The 20,459-nt window shown below is 37.6% G+C and overlaps 1 protein-coding gene and 1 long non-coding RNA gene across 25 annotated transcripts in view; both read left to right on the top strand.

Moving 5' to 3' along the window:
• The window catches only part of DMD (dystrophin), a 2,611,869-nt gene that overhangs the window by 2,312,801 nt on the left and 278,609 nt on the right, over nucleotides 1-20,459 (top strand).
• LOC146394531 (uncharacterized) lies at nucleotides 11,929-18,990 on the top strand. Its single transcript, XR_014835237.1, has 2 exons — nucleotides 11,929-14,863; nucleotides 15,452-18,990. It is a non-coding gene; the product is annotated as an uncharacterized LOC146394531 (long non-coding RNA).

Below are 20,459 nucleotides of genomic sequence, written 5' to 3'. Positions count from 1 at the left end.
CATCCCTGACTCCACTCAGTGGGTTAAGGATCCAGTGTTGCCATGAGCTGTGGTGTAGGTTGCAGATGAGGCTTGGATCTGGTGTTGCTGTGGCTGTGGTGTAGGTTGGCAACTGCAGCTCCAGTTCAACCCCTAGCCTTGGAACTTCCTTATGCCACACCTGAGGCCCTTAAAAATATACTGGAAAGGTTAAAAAAAAGTGTTAAGAGAATATGATGGAGGAACCTGACCTGGTAGGGTCAGGAAGTTTTCCCAGGAAGTGGCATTTTAGACACACACACATACATACACACTCACATGAATATATGCAGAATGTATTCTGAATGGCTATGATAAATGCACTTATAACTATAGGTCATGATCAAAGTTTGAAAACTGATGTTCTCATAACTCCAGGGAGAGAAGGAATCAAGTGACCTGTTCGTCCCATGCCTCCCACAATAATCTCTAGTAAAGGAGTCAGTGCCGAGCAACTGATACCCCCTCAGTCATCACTAAGGGCAAAAGGGCTTGCATTCACTGGAAGAGAGCTACGGGTCTAAGACATTTACTTGAAAGTATGCCCAGGGTCCATACCTGGTCAAGGCACATTACAACAGTTCTCTTTGGACAAACTAAGGGTTAAATCTCAATAGAATCATTTGTGGATCAAGTTCTCAAGCTTTTGTAAATAGAGGAGGGACAACAAATGTAAGTGGGAACATGTAAGTATAAGAACTTTGCATGTATTAACTATATTTTGCTTATCCACTCATCTGTCCACAGACACTTGGGTTGCATCCAGGACATTATGTTAAATGAAATAAGCCAGTTACAAAGAGACAAATACTTTGTGAGTCCACTTATATGATTTACCTAGAGTAGTCAGAATCATAGAGATAGCAAGGTGCATTTTACCACAATGAAAACAATTAAAGGCTTAAGAACATTTTTTTTAACCAGTAAGGCACTGAAGGAAGTCTTTCTATTGGGGCACATAGAGTCACATGGCCCTGGAGCAGTTAAATACCTTCTCTGAAATTGATGACACATCTCCCCTCTTGTGATTCTTACCCCCTCACCTCATACATTACTCTTAAATCTAACCACTATGATTGCCTCATTATATATACAATATACTTTATTTGCAAGCCAGGCTTCTTTTTTTTCCTAGAGTTCTCTGCAAAAACGTAAAACGTGATAATATATTTGCTGTGCAAATTAGCTATAGATAGTTATATTGTAGTACTATCAGAAACTATTATTTACCTATGTTTTTAGAATATAGAAGTCATCCTTCCCCTGCAATCCTTAGTACTTTTGCATGCAAACTCTGTGTGAAACAGGACTTGAGAAATTACAGGCTTAACTCAAGAAGTCAGCCTTTATACCAATCACCTACACTTACCCAGCACTTACCCCATTAATTTCTAATGTTGCTTGGAACAAATTAACATTCCTGGAATGCAAGCTAACTGAAAGAGCCCTGGAGAACATTTCCTGGCTCTTCATATTGACAAATTTAAAAGCCTGTGCGGTAACATGGACTCCTGCTTCCTCTCACTGTGTCTTTGCATAAGTTGACAGAGTACTGAAAGCAGAGGACTATTAGTTGAAAGCTTTAAAAAAAAAAACACTTTATTTCAGTCTCTATTCTTTCTAAGGTCCCTTTTATAAATGGGGAGTTTAGGAAATCACCTAGAGGTGTTTAATAGTTGTACAGAAGATACCCTGCCCCCAAATGTTTCTCCATTTATAACTCCTTACTGCACAGTGCCTCAAATCCCACCTGCTGTGAACTTACCTAAATGAGTCTCTTTTGTATGCAGTAGAGAGCCACAGAAAGGTTTGGGTTGGATGGGGGTGGGGGGCTACCTCAGCACAATCTCAAGCACAACCTCAGACTGAAATCTGTGGGAGAGGAAAAATAATTTTCCTTATACCCTTCTAGGTTCTTGGCTGAGATCCCCCTGTAATAGAAGACTTATTATATAGCAGGAGAAAAACAAACAGAAATTTAATAGCATGTATACCTCCTGTATACATGAGAAAGACCCAAGGAAACTTAGTAATTCTCTGAAATGGCCTGAGCCACCACTTTAAATACCATCTCCACCTCAAGACTAGGAAGATGGGGGAGAGGCAGCTAGTTATGGGAGATTATCCAGAAGGAAAAAAAAAAAAAGCTCAAAACAATCCCTATACCAAAGAGGCATATTTTGAGGTGGCATATCCTCCTCTCCCTCAGAACCCATAAGGAGCTCTCATTACCAGCCACTATTTTCCACAGCACACACACACACATTTGTGACATTCCTTATACGCATTATAAAGCCCACCAAGGGGGGTGCCTACCGTGGTGCCACAGATCATCAGTGGCATCCCTGTGTCTCTGCAGTGCCAGGACATAGGTTCAATTGCTGGCCCCGCACAGTGTGTTAAAGGATCCAGTGTTGCCGCAGCTGTGGCATAGGTCACAGCTGTGGCTCGGATCTGACCCCCTACCAAGGAATTCCATATCCTGCTAGTTGGCCAGAAGGAAGGAAGTGAAGAAAAGAGAAAGAAAGAGAGAAAGGAAAGAAAAGAAAAAGAAAAAGAAAGGAAGAAAGAAAAAGACCACTGAATACAAGTCACTGTCTTTGAGCTTTTAGCCTTTCACCTGAGATGAGGGTTGCATTCTCTTGGGGTGTAAATTCTTGATTAAGGTAACCAGTTGCATCTAGAGTTGAAGCTTGCCCTAGCCACATAAACAAAATGTTATACTATCTATATTGAAGTATTTAAAATTAATGATAAATGTTATAACAACACCATTTAGGTTGAATTTTAATAGTGGCCCTTGAAGCATGCAGAACATCCCTTTAAGATATGGTAAGCCCTTTAACTGATCAGTCAGTAAACCTTTATCATCAAATTGTTGTACCACCCTGACAGGCCTAAAGCACAGAGAGCACATCAGAGTCATGTGGGGAGCTTGGAAAAATCATGGCACCCAGGCTGCACCCAGACCAAGTCAATCTGAGGGGAGAGTGGAGGGGTGACTCAGTGTTTGTGAAAGCTCTCCAAGTAACAATGAAGTGCAGTCATGTTTGGGAACCTTTGTAGTTAAGGAATTGAAGAAGGAATGGCTGTGTGCAAAGCAAAACTAAGAATAGAAAGGGATATTAGTGAATAAAATGTATCTACAAGAGACTTTCCCTAAATCATAATTCTGAGAACCAGACTTTGGCTATGATGGAGAGTTAGAAAAAGTCTCTTCCTAGCTTGCCAATCTCTGGACTAGAACTAAACCAGGCTTGTTTGCCCAACGCACAGCAAGCCAAATGGTGAGATGTCAAGGTTTGCAGCAGAGAAAAGGTTTACTTGAAAGTCAGTCAGGTGAGGAGTCAGTAGAACAAGTCTCAGATCCACCTCCCCAAAGGTGAATGGCTTGGGACATTTATGGAATAAAGAAACAGGGTGATCTGAAGTAAGGGGAATGGTGATTGGAGGCAAGAAAAAAAGTAAAATAGTTTGTGTTCTGTGCAGGTGTATCTGAGTAACATGCTTCTTCGTGGGATGCATGTTCAGAAGATTGTTGTGTGAGCATGATCTTAGGGTGATTTCTGGCCTTCTGATTTTAAAAGACCATCCATTGGACACTTGAGAGGGCCCAGTTGAATGGTTGGTGGTCTCAGTTGGTTTGAGCTGGTAAGACTACCTCCATGTTTCTGAAAAACAACTTAAGCAACCATTACTATAGTGACCTGTATGTCAGAAGTGTTATCTATAGGGGACAATTAAAGGAGTCTTATGATAAATAGTCAAAGCTTCATGAAGCTTGGAGAGTATGCCATTTTCAAGAAAAATTAAAGCAGCCTTCATCAATGAAGGCTGGTTACAGGTTATTATTTATTCAGCAAGTTATAGTTTTAGAGATCTAACTGATGTCCACCCTTTCAAAAGGGATTTGAGAGAAGAGATCAGACACTTTTGAAAGGCTCCAGCTTGTACCTAACTCACATCTTATCTCCAAAAGAATCCTTGTTTCTTAAAGAAACATTTGCATGATGAACTTTCAGGGGTCTGAGGGACAGCCTGGAGTAAATAGGGGATATGTTCATTTCAGATGGCTGAATTCTATCCCTTGAAGGGTGATTAAAATGGCAAATGCCAGAATCAAATGAGATTCTGGGAGAAAGGAAGTAAGAGGAGTCTGATGTTGGTAGACTAGATTTGACTAGTGTGTTTTCATTTTGCGTATGCATAATAAATCAAGTGGGAGTTAGGATGAAGTTTCTTAGTCACTGGAGAATAACTTGCATAGGAACCCAGCTATGATTGTCTGGGTTGGCTTTTTTTCTACCATCAAGCTTGGCCCCAATACCAAGAAGCCTGAATGTTGAATTGTTTCTCTTAAAAAGAGCACCTTTCAGAGATGCCATTAGGAAATCTGTATTGTTTGGAAAACAGTAGCACAGAACTGTTGTAACTAGAGTACACCTTGTTCCTTAAATTAATTACCCAGTGCCTTAAAATATTCTTATCTCTTGCTGGTAGAAAACCTTTGAAACTATATTTGTCTGTGGTATTCACTGCAGTACCTTAGCTATAAAGAGAGAAATTTATTTTCAGAGGAATTGTGAAATAAGGTGTGTGTGTGTGTGTGTGTGCATACTTAACATCTATTGGTTTTCCCTAAGGATTGTAGAAATCCCATTAATATACCAGCTTCTTAAATAGTTACTGAAATTCCAGCTTTTTATATTCTCTTTTATAATCTTTGGATACATTTAGGTGAACTTACAGCATTTTAATTATATCTGTATCAGATGAGCAGAAGAAATGTAAAAGGGTTTGGGGAGAGATTTAATTTTAGATAGTGGCATAATTAACAGCATTTGGAAAAACTAGTGGAACTTTAATTAAATGTCTCTACATTAATTTAGTCATTTAATTGAAAATGTATTGGGATAGCCCTTACCATTTATCACTCTCACTCTTTGAAAGAAAAGGATTTTAAATAACAAAGCATCAGTATAAGTATTTTTTATTACTTAACTAATGTCCACCATTGGCACTTTGTTGAATTCCCCCCCTCCATAGTTTCAAGTTTCTTAAAACATTAATTTGGCCTGTCACTTTTATTTAAAGAGCTATAAATCTAGGAGAAACCATATTTGGAAACTTTGAGCAAATATTTCTTTTCCTTTACTTTAGACTTCAATAGTCACTAGAGGTGCATGTTGTAAAGTTTTCTTCTCAATATTGTAGGGTTTTTTAACTTTGCCAGGTTTCTTTTTTAAAGCAGTATTATGCTTCAGCAGTGCATCTGAATTATATCAATGCATTTGACATGGATCCATGTGATATCTTCTTAAATAACATGAATAATTACACCATGATAGAAGTATAGTTAGGAAATTTGGTGGTTTTTTTAATAACCATGCCTTAGGAGGAGTAGTGTCTTAAACTGTCAATATCAAATTTTTTTAGTGGGTTAACCACAAGCTGGATTCGGTCCTTCGGCATCACCTGAGTCCCCATCACATCTACATAGATGATGCCCGCTAAAAGTTTCACAGTATACAACCTGCACAACCATATACAGCCTCCCTGCCTGCACTTAACCCAGATTTATATCAATGCTCTAAATAAGAACATAGACTGTGTAGTTATTAACTTTTCAAATGATGGAAAGTTGAAGTGATAATTAACACACGGAAAGATCAAAATCAAGATTCAAGTTGAGATTACAACAGATAAGAATGCTGGACCCAATTTTTTAAAAATAAAACAAAATTTAACATAAGTAAGTATGATGTCCTGCTGTTAAGATTTTTAAATCCCATGTATAAATACATACTAAGAAACATGTGACTTTGAGAGTTCCCCTTGTGGCTCATTGGTGACGAACCCAGCTATTCTCCATGAGGATGACAGTTTGATTCCTGGCCTCACCCAGTGGGTTAAGGATCCGGCATTGCCATGAGCTGTGGTATAAATCCAAGATGTGGCTTGAATCCTGCATTGTTGTGGCTGTGGCATAGACTGGAGGGTGCTGCTCTGATTGACCCCTAGCCTGGGAATTTCCATATGCCTTAGGTGCAGCCACAGAAAGAAAGAAAGAAAGAAAAAGAAACAAAGAATGAAACATGTGACTTCATGGCATTTCATAGTGTTAAAAAATAAAATTTAACTGAGTAAATGTTAAAGATCTATTGGCCTTATTCAGTGATTCATGAAGTGGGCAACATCCAGTCTAGCAGTTAAAATGGAGCTCTTAGAACTATTCAAAATGAAAGACTTTTATATGTAGAAGGGAGCAGGACCAAGGAAGTTATTCTAAGCAAAAAGCAGATTGATAAAAAAAAAAAAAAAGCAGATTGATTATTACAATGATACTTTCCTTTAGGGGATTGCAAGTGTCTATCAGATGGAAAATCTAACTAGGGCTGATCAGGCAATTCCTGATTGACCAGTTAAAGATTCCATTTCTAGGTGAGTTGAAACTGTAATTGAGTCTCACCTTGGTGATTTGGAGCTTAGTATAAGAGGCCCCATTTGGGGCCTGTTGTCTTATTTTTAATGATATGAAAAAGAGATTGGGATTTCAGGTAACTACAGATTCAGTGTTAATCTCCAGGGTGATCTGGTGTGGTTTGCTATAAAAGGCAATATAGTATTGGATGCCATGAATGCAATTAACAGCTGTTTCCGTATCCTCCTCCCTGGTTAAATCACATCTCTGGCGTCATATTGCCTTATGAGAAGCACATTTAACAGGGACATTGACAAATGAGAGACATCTAGAGCAGGGCAGTCAAGACTGTGAAGGGTGTAGAGATAGTTATATGAGGACTATTTGAAACAATATAGAACAATCATGAAGAAGACAACTGGGAAAAACAGGACAACTTCATGCATTTGGTTAGGGTAATTAAAGGAGATAATATACTTAAGCAAGTGTTACAGGGGGCTAAATATGTGGAAGGAAAACCTAAACATTAGAGTTGTCACTAAGTGACATGGACTGCTTCACTAACTAATTCTCATCATTTTTTGGTCTGGCTGATTATTAATGAGAATTATACATTGCTCAGTTACAGTTGACAAGGATGCAATGCAATGTAACAATAGCTTAAACAATATAGAAACAAATGTATTTGTTTCTCTTATGTGAAAGTCCAGAAATAGGTAGGTCGGGATTTGTTAGGCTTTTTGTCCCTAAAAAGTCCTCAGTCCCTTTTTATCTCGTTTTCTGCCATGCCGGCCTCAATTCTCACTGTCACTACATGGCCCAATATGTTTGTCCTAACTCTGGCCATCACATCTGAATTCCAGCCCCTAGAAAGATGGAGGAAGGCAGAAGGCACAAAGGGTGTGTGTCATCAGTGTTTTAAGGAAAACTAGGGAACTTCCATAAAGTATCTATTTATAGTTTCTTAGCCAGAACTTTGTCACATGATTATATTTACCTCCATGTGAGGCCAAGAAATACATTCTTTACTTCAGGCATCCATGTACCAAACTGAAAATCATTGGTTCTATTGCTGTGGAAGAGGGGAGGAAACATTGGAGGCAATTGGCAGTCTTTGCCACAAGGATGTTTCAGAGGGAATTACTTTAGATAAACAAGATAAACCTCAAGATCCTATAGACTCCTAAGAGTCTATGATCCTGCAATTTATAGACAGTAAGGAATCTCTTCTATCTACAAACAGAATTGGTTCTCAAGGGCTAGTTGGAAGTTCATTTCTAAGTCCAAAATGGCATACACAGATGACTCATGTATACGATGTACATCTTTCTACAAAAATCCAAGTGTATCATTTGTTGCCATAGTAATTTATGTCTGTTCTTAAAGCAACACTCACTATTTTGTACTTTTTTTTTTCTTTTTTTTTTTTTAATTTATTTATTTTCCCACTGTACAGCAAGGGGGTCAGGTTATCCTTAGATGTATACATTGCAGTTACATTTTTTTCCCCCACCCTTTCTTCTGTTGCGACATGAGTATTATTATTACTATTTTGTACTTTTGAATGTTGTGGTATTAATAATAAGGTTTATAAAACATTATAAAAATATGCACACAAAATACACCCCAGGCTAAGAAAACATAATGATGGCTAGACTAAAATAAATACAAATGTCCTCTGTTGGTGCCATTCTTCATTGCCATGCTTCCACTGGACCTGGGCTTTATTTATGTCTATGGGAGGTTGTAAATAGAGAAGTTTATGACTATAGGGAGGTGAACAAGCATTATAAACTAGGAAAAATGAATTCATGGAAGTTAATGGAGCATTTTTTTCTTCCCTGGTAATGCCATGTTTCCATTTACATAGAAAAATTTATAGAATTATTGACTGATTAATTCTTTTATATGGTCCCTTATTACTCAAAACTCTCAAAATGTAATGTAGGTCAAAATCAGAAGGCCATAGTGTCCACTCCTTCCTCTGTTCAATTCCAACTATGACAGAAGAGAACAGGGCAGAATAATGATAGCAGGAGGCCGAAACGCACAATCTAGAATCTGTGTGAACTCTTATCCAACTTGTAAAGATATGATAGTATAAGAAAAATTATACTGCAAAAATTAAACTTCTGCATTGTGAAATAGAAAAAAAAATTACATCTAGCTATATTGCTTCCCCTGTGGAGCTGTTCTAAGTACAAAGTTCATATTACATAATGAACAACTCCTTAAATACGATGCAACTGTCTCACTAGAAACACACTGCAGCAAACTCTGCTTCTCAATAACCGTTTACATTATATCTACTGGTGCTGAGTTCTGTAGTAAACAATGATGTGTATTGGAGGCCATAGGAGAGTATACAAGGTTGAAATTCACAATAAAGGCATTACATGAACCAGGTTATAATTTTAGCACTTTTCTATAATCATGTTCTTTACATTAAAGGTTAAAAATATATGTCGTGGAGTTCTCTAGTGGCTCAGTGGGTTAAGGATCTGGTGTGGTCACCGGTATGCTTCAATCCCTGGCCCAGGAACTTCGGAGTGCCACAGACTCAGTCAAAAAAAAAAAAAAAAAGATAATGCTACTTAAAGAACAGGTATTACCAGAGGCAGGGAAAAGGCTATTGGGGAGTCATTGTTTAACTGATAAAGAGTTTTAGTTTGGAATGATGAAAAAGTTCTAGAACCAAGATAGCAATGATGGCTGCACAACTATGTAGATGTACTTTATTCCACTGAATTGTATACTTTAAAAAATGGCTGAAATAGGAAGTTTTATATGTACTTGACCACAATAAAAAGTCTTTAACAACAAAAAGATACATGACACTTTGAAAATGGGGAAATAACAATTGATTACAATAAAAAAATGATAGAAAAATGGTTTAAGAACTTTCATTTGGCCAGTGCCAAGAAATACCTAAATTGAGTTAAAAACAAAATCTGGAAATTTAATCTCACTACTTATCCTCAAGGACTTTGGACCCAAAATTTTCTTTACTTAATGAGGAAAATCTCTTGTATTTGTTACTAGATAGAGAATTGCCAGCTTTATCATAGTTACATTACGATTCAAGGATATATAGAATGATAGTAATAATACCTTATATCTATGTTGCACTTCAGAGTTGACTGAGCACTTTCAAATGATCACCTTAGCAAATTGCCCCGGTAGTCCCAAGAGACTAGTAAATCATAAGAACCTCCACCCCCTAGTGGAGAGATAGGGGAAACCCCCAGGGAAATAAAGAAGCATTCTTTTGGAGCTCATGTGGTTGTATTGAGGAGGAAGCATTAATGCTGCTTGGTATGATTTATGGAGAATAAGAAAGATTATTTAGGCAAAACTGCCGTGGTCCTACATACTGTGTGAGCGCTTCTAGGACAGAGACTCCTAGCATCTCCTAACAGACATTAGATCACCTGAAAGAATTAAAAACTCAAGAAAAATGGGTTAGATGTTTTTTTCCTGGCTGAAAAAAGATAACAGTGAGATGCCAAGGACAAAAGCAGAGAGAAAAATAATTTCCTTCTCCAGGCTTCAGGAGGCGTTTGCAGTAGAGAGAGAGAGAGAGACTTAGAGAAAACATGCCCCAAAAACATTTGTGGTTTTTAAACTTGCCCAATCCATTACTAAGTGGATACCATGAGCATGATGCTGTTGTGGCATCCTGGTGCACCACATAGTTTTGCTCTGATCTGTACCTACTCACTCGCCATACTTTTTATAAATGCCTGTCCCTGCTAACAAGGATGATGGGTGAAAGAGTAGGGCTGGACCAATGCTCTAATTCCCTTCTTGGACAAATGAGTGATGCCTTCTCTCATTGTGCCATTGTTGTTTAAAAGAAAGATGTTGGGAATTCCCGCTATGGCACAATGGGATCTATGGCATTTTGGGAGCGCTGGGACATAGATTCGATCCCTGGCCCGGCCCAGTGGGTTAAGGATCTAGCATTGCCACAGCTGTGACTTAGGTCACAACTGTAGTTTGGGTCTGTTCGCTGGCCTGGGAACTCCATATGCTGTGGGCCAGCCAAAAAAGAAAAAAGAAAAAAAAGAAAGAAAGGAAGATATTGGACCACTTTGGGGGGAGTTCCCTTTGTTTCATTGTGTCTAGTTTTATGCTATTTTAAATTTAATGACTTTTTATCTTATCTATCTTCTGGCTTAATGTTTTGTGCATAATAATAAAGTCCAGAGAAAAAAACTGGGGTCATAGAAATAATGGAAAATCCACTCTTTAGTTCAGTAAAATGGTACTCTAAAAGACTTGAGCTATGGAGCTCCCTTTGTGACTCACTGGGTTACCAACCAGACTAGTATCCATGAGGATACGGGTTTGATCCATGGCCTTGCCCAGTGGGTTATGGATCTCGCCTTGCCATGAGCAGTGGTACAGGTGGCAGATTAGGTTCTAATCCTGCGTTGCTGTAGCTGTGGCATAGGCTGGTGACTGCAGCTCCAATTGAACCCCTAGCCTGACCTAAAAAGCAAAAAAAAAAAAAAAAAAAAAAATTGAGCTATGCATTGAGTGATAATTAAAAAATAAATATCACAAGGAAGATGTAGTTGAAGTGTTGAAACTTTAAATCATTTCTGTTATGTCCATGCTATTCAAAGGATAACTTAATTTTATCAGTGGTTTCAAGACTTCCAAGTATCATTTAAATCGATGATGTTAACATATATGGAATTCTGTGGTGATAGTACCACATTCTCTTAGTGTCTACATTATGAATGAAAAGTGGGGATAAAGCTTCTACATATGACCATGCCGTGGATGGGGTACCTCAAATGTACCTTCCTAAATACAATAAATAGGCCCCAACTCACCCTTCTGGACTAACAACCACTCTTGTCTTTCACACACCACACTCCCACTCAACTACACCCATCACCCACTTCTGATTTTGATGGAAAGGCAGGCCAGGAACTGAGGCTCTGTCATCAGACAGATCAAATTCTAATCCCAACCCATACCTTTGATAGCTATATGACCTTGGAGCCTTTCTGTGTCTCAATTTCCTTATTGTAAAATGAAATTAATAAAAATTGACTTAATGAGGCTTTTAAGGGTTAAAATTGCCTAATTCATAAAAAGAGATCCTTGGGGTGTCATAAACAATAAATGTTATCTATCATTATCATTACTATTGGCATTAGTATTATTTCCTCTACCTGGAACACAAGCTCCATAAACTCTGCATGTTAATACCCAAACCAAAAACAAAAGTTAATTATGTAAGATCACAGACATGTTAATTAGTTAGATAGTAGTGGTCATTTTACAGTGTACATGTATATCTCAACATTAAGTTGTACACTTTACGTATATACACTTTTTATTTTTCGCTTATACTTCCATAACACAAGAAAAAGACCATACTCCATCATGAAGCCTTCCCTAGTTCTTCCAGATGAAAATAATGAATTCCCATTTCAACATTCATTACTTTCCTAGTTGTATTTTATCCCCATAGAAACGATACATATCTTAAAATTAGGAACTGTGTTGGAAAAAAACATTGGTATTTTCCATGGCTTTGCACTTAGTACATGTTCAATAATTTTTATTGATTGAATAGATATAATCTGTGTTCTTTAATTAGTCTCTAATTTGGTATTAACATGTTTGATGTCTCAAGAATTGATATTGATGATAGTTTTGCTATATCTCAGATCTTTTTAAGTTGGAGAGCTGAATTCCATGCATTTTTTTTTCAGTGTAGTAGAATAATTTATGACAACTTTTAGCTGTTAAATCTTCCCTAGGTATAGAACCTCTGTATTTTCCATCGTTCCCCTGTATTGTTTTTGCTTTAATACTATTCAAAGCATAACATCTATTATTGGAACTTTCAGTTTGGAATAATACTTTTAGAACTTGTATAGAGTGATTGCATAGTCCTTAGGAAATTGTCAGATTGCTTTTAGCATACGGTTAACCATTGTGGTCTCTTAACTTTTCAAAAAATGTTTCAAAAGGGCATCTAAATCCGTCAGTGGAAACTTGTTTACATACATTATTGCTCTTAATTTGCTGTTCTGGACTATGGTTAAGCAAATGATTTGGAGACAGTTTTTGTAGTAGTAGAATTTTTTCCTATTTTCCTAGTATTTTGTAGTTCTTTCTAGTAATTTGAGTCAATGTAGTTTCTTATTCTTGTCAATTACAGATGATTATCAATAAAGGTATTGCTGTATGGCAGATGTCATATGAAGGTGAATCTTTAAAAGTTGAGATAGTTCCACTATTTATTTATACTGCTTTTGATTTGGGAGTATTAATACTCTATTATAAGGGCAATGGGCTGTTCAGAAATGTGCATTGAAAATTTTCTTATGAATTTATCAGTCATTGCCCTCAGCCACTGATGTCACCAATATATACTATTACACCCCTACCTTTCCATTTTAAATCTTCTAATATTGTAATGAGTGGTCACTGTGCCTAATTGTTCTGTGACCGTCCTCTAGTACTGATTATATATGACATTTTGAGTATCATTCCTGCATGTACATATTTTTCTTGTCTTATGATATAACTATAACCATTGCATGTTTCCACAACCGAAATGTTCATTTAAATCAATAGGTCTTGTTTCTGTGGTCACTGTTTCCCAGAACTTTCAGGGATTCTAAGCGAGATAGTTATTCTTCCAGGAATAGTGCTGAGAGTCTCCAGGAACAGGCATTTCTCTCTAATTGATATTATTTCAAAGCCTCCTTTTTCCTTACTATTGGAAAGTATATTTCATTGGTGTTTTGCCAGGAATCCTACTCTGTTTCATAATAATTTTCTGTTCACACTCTCTGCACTGAGAAATACCTATTCCATGCATCAATTGAATAAATGGCAATTTGAAAGCATTTTACCACAGCTGGGTATTTTTCATTGACTCTTTTCATCTGAAGATCATTTGTTAGAACGCTCCCTCCTCGTTCTTTTTCCATCCATATCTCCTTTATTCCTATATACATGATGATTTCTGAATTTTTTATATTTAAATGTAAATTGCTGACTGCAGTTATTCTTTGACTTCATCCCATGGTCATAATGAAATCCTGAATTACAAATTTTACTACTTTTTTAACCTGTTTTCTTAACTGGCCATCCAAATGCGTTTTATGATTCTTAGACATTCAGCCTCCTGGTGACTGATTTCTACCAATCTCTTCAAGACATCTGTGTGCTGTTATGGATTATATCATTGTACTTTGTTCATGTTCGAATTTGCAGAATGTAACCTACAGAATATATATTGACTAATAAAGAAATGCATCCACGTGGTAGATGGTTGGAGAGAGACGAAATACATATTGGTGTGCAGCATGCACCCACATAAATGAAATGTAGAAAATAGCAGTTTGCCATGTCAGAGTTGCAGATAAAAATTGTAGCTAGAAAACACAGAAAGTCTTGAGTGTATAAAATTCATTCACATACAAGGCCTAAAAAATTAAAATATTGTATATGTAAGCCTGATTTTTTTATATTACATTGATATGTTGCTGTGTTTAGGTAAACAGCTCTTGAGATTTCCATACCCTAGCCTTTTTCATGTAGCCACCTGAGCACTCCTTGCCTTGGAATTACTTTGAAAGGGGAAGGGAGAAAGAGACAGAGAGACAAAGCATTCTACCTCTGTATGTTAAGAAAGAAATGATATGGACTCTAATAAAAAATAATACAAAAGAACTTATTTATAAAACATAAACTCACAGATTTCAAATTGAAACTTTTGGTTACCTGGTTACCATAGGGGAAACTATGGGGGGAAGAAATAAATTGGGGTGATGGGTATAACATACACATACTGCTGTATATAAAATATATGTCAACCACAATAAATACTTAAATAAAAAAAGAAATGGAGGAATAAAGGAGAAAAGAAAGAAGTAGGGGAAGAAGGGAGAAATCCAGTGATACAGTATTCACCATCCTAAACTGTTACATGAAATGTTTAAGTCAGTCTAAAATTTTTATTTCAGAGAATCTCATTCTCTGAAAGACAAAACAAGTTGCCCTACCCCAAAACTGTTTTTGGATAAATATTAATCCATGTCTAGTCAGTTCTATGGCAACCTTTTTATGCATATTTTCACTTTCATAAGATCATCGATGAATCAAAGAAAAAGTTATTTTAGGTGATGAACATAGGCAGTGATTCCAGAACAGAATTTTAGAAATGTAAGGATAGATGGAATCACAAAAGATGATCTCATTCATGATGTTGTATACTCTACAAGTAGATTTCTATTTAAGTGATATGATTTTAATAGCTTCTTATTTTCCCAGAAGTGCATTTTTTTTTTTTTGTCTTTTTGCCTTTTCCCAGGCTAGGGGTTTAATTGGAGCTGTAGCCACCAGGCTACGCCAGAGCCACAGCAACGCCAGATCTGAGCCGCATCTGTGACCTACACCACAGCTCATGGCAACGCCGGATCCTTAACCTGCTGAGCAAAGCCAGGGATCGAACCCGCAACCTCATGGTTCCCAGTCGGATTTGTTAACCACTGCGCCACGACGGAAACTCCGAGAAGTGCATTTGATTTGTATTTTTCTAACAATCTTCTTTTTCTTTTCTTTTCATATCCAGTATTGAGAAATATAGTGTTTATGTCCAATAGAATAAATGATAATTCAAAGGGACTGCACTGATATCTAAGTTAGAGTATTTGAATTCAAATAGGTGGTTTTTAATTCATGTACATGAAACTAGGATTTATTTTTATACTATTGGTATTATTTCAGAACAGATTTAATATCATCAATGATCCAGGTCTGTCTTTTCTTTAGAGATCTTTACAGTGAATCATGCACTCTGTGAACATGTTCTGATACTAGATGCCATAATCAGAAATAATGTTCTCAAAAAAAAGGAGGGGGGGAGTTCCCGTTATGGCTCAGTGGAAACAAATCATTGGACTAGGAACCAAGAGATTACGGGTTCAATCCCTGGCCTCACTCAGTGGGTTAAGGATCCAGCTTTGCTATGAGCTGTGGTGTAAGTCGCAGACGGGGCTTGGATCTGGCATTGCTGTGGCTATGGTGTAGGCCGACATCTGTAGCTCTGATTAGACCCCTAGCCTGGGAACCTCTGTATGCCACAGGTGTGGCCCTAAAAAGACCAAAAAAAAGAAAGAAAAGAAAAGAAAAGAAAAAGAAATGATTTCCTTGATTCTGTTCTTCCCTTCATGAAAAATTCATTGTTGGCATACACAAAGCATGTTAATATTAACAGGGTTCTTGTTTTCTGACACTTTATAACAGAGGCAGATTATAAAACTGCTTGTTTCTCATTATAATTATGGTTTCATTGCTTCCAAACATTTCACCTCTGTGCTTAATGTAAAAAGCTTTATACACTTATTTTCTTACAATTCTAAAACTAAATCTTCTGTGTCTTTCCCCAGGGATGTTAATGTTCATTTTCCTTTCAAATTTTACCAGGTAGTTTGATGAGTTATTGATACCCTCTTTTCCTGCCTAAATAGGCAACCCATGTAATCAGAGTGACCTGTTCATTTATACCTCCTTTGGTTCTGGCCATTTATACCCCACTTCAGCTCTTCGTCTTTCATTTCCCATTTTTTTCTTAGTCTTTGAACCAGAAACCATTGCACTGTCTTGTTAGTCATTTTTCCCACTGGTTTTCTCCCATACATTTTCCATCTTTCTCTAAGCCACTAAAGGGTCATTCAGCCCGTTGATTATAGACATTCATTTTACCTTGACCTTGCAAATACAAACATCCTCTTTGATCTTTAGTTACTTAGAGGAAAATGGCAGATGAATCACAACATACTTTTTAGATTCCTGTGTTTAATTCTTTTCCTGAAATCTTTCTCCCAGGAAGCCTTTTCTAGGTTATTTTGCTTTGCAATTTCCTAGAACTTTCCTCTACAATGACTCAAAATGTTATTATTAGAAGAAAACCTAGGGGCCATCTCATTCAACGCCTTCACTTGAGACATTAGCAAACTGGAGCCAAGCTATGTTAAATTACTTGCCTATAGTAACAGCTAATTATACAGCCTAAGCTATATGGGATCTTGTCCCTCCTCCACATTTTATCAGCCTGTTTATCCCCTCAAACCAGGCCTACATCCGTCTGTTCTCTGAATCATTCAGTTTCCATCCCTAGAGTGTCTTCCACTAATCCATCCCTCCTGATAGCCAGTGAATTCACAAACCCAGCTGATTCTGAAGCTCGGGTGGCTTTCACACCACAGACAGCAGTCTTATCATGCCACTCCATCGCTGCCCCAGGCCCAGTTCACGCTACTCAGACTCCCTACTGTAGGAGATAAAAAAGCACAGAGTCTGGATCCACACAGCTCTGGCATGTACTTAACTAGCTTTGTAACTGTGAACATGCTACCGAAAAGTCTCTAAGCCTCTTTTCTCATCTCTAAAATGAGGGTATAAAACAAGCCCAAAGGCTGTTTATGAGGATTGTAGGAGATAGTACATGAGAAGTATTAGCACAATTCTTGGCCCATAATAAGTTCTCAATAAATATTTTCCCCCCACAGGGCACTGGGGGGCATGGGGGGAGCAATAGGGTGTCATTGTAAGAAAGCAGAATAGGGGTATATAAGCTACAACTCTCAGTTTAGATCCAAAATGAAGCTGGGGTCTTTCAGAGCAGGGGAACTAAAAATAACTTATACTTTTTAAAGACTGTCATGTCAGGGAACTTATGTAACCCTCAAAACCTAAAATACTTACTTTTTGACCCTTTATAGAGAACGTTTGTCAATCTCTGTTCCAGATTCAGACTGCCAATATATTTCTACCATTCCTAAGCTGTATGTTCTTGGACAAATTACTTAATCTCTCCAAGTCTTGGTTTCCATAACCGTGACTAGTACCTATGATATAGAGTTTTTATAAGAATTAAATGATATCATTTACATAAAGTACTTAGCACAGTTGCTGGAAGAGTTTAATAAATACTAGATGATGTTATTATGTCTACTCATTGTTGCCAGACAAGCAATCTAAGTGTAGATTTAATGGTGACTCTTTCTTGAAAACTTTCGGGCAAAGTTTTTCTGTTTCTTACTCTAGTAAATAAATATTCCACATGCTGTCATTCAATATTTTCAACATTATCAATCAACTCTTTCTAAAATTATTGAAGTTTTTAAAGCAACAGGGCACCTTAGAAATAACTAATCTAAATTCACATTATGGATATGGAAATTCGGGGCCAGGAAAATCATGCCTTCTAACACCTGAAATCAGATCCTCTCTTTGCAGGTAGTATGATCTGCATCATGCATCTGCTGTGCAATCTTAGATTTAAAGGGATTTAGGAATCATTTATCTCCCTTCTAAGGCAAAACTCTCCTCTGTAAAATCCCTATCATCTAAACTGAGTTTGAGCACAGTTATTGATGATAAAATCTCCTTTTCCCAGAGAGCCGCTGTGGTTGTTTCGACGGCTTTATATTAAATGGAAATCGACTTTCCTGAAATTTCTGTGTATTGACCCATTTCTGCCCACTAAAACCAAGGAAGAATTGTCACTTTTCTATGCCTGAAATATTCATTGTCAAATTGTCTTCTTCAAGTGTCCGCTTTTCTTGCTAATGCGAACCAATTGAGAGGAGTTTTTGTTTGTTTATTGTCCTGCTAAGTTGAAAAGCTAAGAAGAGCTTGGTTCTTTCATCATTGTCATGCATACCCCACTATCAGGACTTGAGTTCAGAGTATACACCCTAAATAAATGCTTTATATAATTATTTGATTAAATTAAATGTTTTCAACCCCTCTCTTATTCCTCATAATACCTCTGTCAAGACTCTCCCTTCCTCTTGTCTTTTCTCCACAAGAATTAACAATGGTCACTTTCAATACAAGATATCCAGAAGAATTCATATTCCAGTTATGGCCTGACCAATGGAAATAATCGTGTTTCCTGTATACTATGTCACAGTCAAACCCCTTTTGCATTTTGCATTTATGTTCTCTACTCATAATATTAATGCTTATTAGAAAAGATCATCTGTGACTCTTTTTCTCTATCACCTTCCATTTTTATTTGGTCACCAATACCTTCGTGTTGATTGACTCTTAGATGAGAAATGAGGTCCTGCTGTATAGCACAGGGAGCTATATCTAACCACTTGCAATAGAACATGATGGAAGAAATGAGAAAAAGAACGTGTGTGTGTGTGTGTATGACTGGGTCACTTTTCTATACAGCAGAAATTGACAGAACATGGTACATAAACTCTACTGGGTTTTTTTATTTGGTCACCAATACCAAATGGAGGAATATGGAGGTTCCCAGGCTAGCGGTCTAATTGGAGCTGTAGCCACAGGCCTACACCAGAGCCATAGCAACGCGGGATCTGAGCCGCGTCTGCGACCTACACCACAGCTCAAGGCAATGCCGGATCTTTAACCCACTGAGCGAGGCCAGGGATCAAACCTACAACCTCATGGTTCCTAGTCCGATTCGTTAACCACTGTGCCACAATGGGAACTCCAATAAACTATACTTGAATAAAAATCTTTTAAAAAAATCACTCAGTGTTCCCACTGGTTAAAGGATACAGCATTACCACAGCTGTGGTGTAGGTCACAGCTTTAGCTGGTATTTGATCCCTAGCCCTAGGAACTTCCATAAGCCATGAGTGCAGCCAAAAAAAAAAAAAAAAAAATCACTCAAATTCAACCTTTCCTCTCTAAACACACTGCCTTCTCTCAGTCCTCTCTCGGTATTTATCATTAGGCCTCTTAATAATTAGCCACCCTGTTGCCAGAATTCTGTCCATCTTTATCACTATTATTAGTTATCTTGCTAAACTACAATTAAAAATAATCTTAAAAATAATCTTCTGTAGTTATAACCATTCTTTCCCTCCATGTCAGTCTCCATAGCCTGTCCAGATGTGGCTCCAGTCCACCTAGCTAGCCTCCCATTATGCTTCTTCCTTCCTACAGCCATAACCTTAGCTGCTCTTCGGCTTCTGGTCCTCTCACCATTTCTTTCTGCTGCCTTATGCCTTTACATATACTCTTCTTACACCTGAACAGTCCTTCAAAATCTGGAAATTCCTATTCTTGATTCAAAAATCCGAGGCAGTAACTTTTAGTGGCTTAGCTCACAGGCCCTGGTTTCACATTCTCATTTTGTCTTTTACCAACTTGATGACTTTGAGCAAATTTCGTTCTGTGTCTCAGTTTCCTCATCAGTAAGATGGGGATAATAATGCATTAGTACTTTTCTCAGAGGGTTGTAGTAAGGATTAAATGAGTTGAAACCCTCAACCATCATATGCGTAGCACAGTATATACTATGTTTATTGCACCTAAGTGTTCAGCATTAGCTATATTTTTTTTCGTTATTCCTAGTACGTAACTCAAATTACACTTCCTCTTCCTTTGGCAGTCAGTTGCTCCTTTTTGTATGCTTACCCATTACTTTATTTATACCTTTATTCTTTTTTTTTTTTTTTGTCTTTTTGTCTTTTTTTTAGGGCTGCACCTGTGGCATGTGGAGGTTCCCAGGCTAGGGGTCTAATCAGAGCTGTAGCTGCTGGCCTACACCAGAGCCACAGCAATGCCACATCCAAGCCGTGTCTAAAACCTACACCACAGCTCACAGCAATGCCGGCTCCTTAACCCACTGAGCAAAGGCAGAGATCGAACCTGCAGTCTCATGGTTCCTAGTCATATTCGTTTCCACTGCACCACAATGGGAACTCCTATACCTTTATTCTAACAACTGCCATCATAAGGGGGCCTACTCTCTTTGTTCATAAAACAATTTTCAGATTCCGTGAGCCTGAAATGAAAAAAGAAAACTATATCAGGTGGGGTGAGTAACTGGATGTGCTTGTCATTGTGCTTCACCCGAAATTCCACATTTCCCTTGGGGATCTCTCACTAAATATTCTTACCATACTCCCACATCAGCTTCTTGACTTTGCATTATATTTCCTGTGTTATAATTCTAAAAGAGCCATCCTATTGTCTTTCTTTCTCTCCA

The sequence above is a fragment of the Sus scrofa genome, chromosome X (genome assembly GCF_054392235.1).
Source record: "Sus scrofa isolate SSC_HxYL_T2T_F1_AM1 chromosome X, Sscrofa_HxYL_maternal_Yorkshire_Landrace_v2.0, whole genome shotgun sequence".
Taxonomy (NCBI): Eukaryota; Metazoa; Chordata; class Mammalia; order Artiodactyla; family Suidae; genus Sus; species Sus scrofa.
The sequence above is the reverse complement of the archived record's forward strand: the minus strand, read 5'-3'. Positions and strand labels throughout refer to the sequence as shown.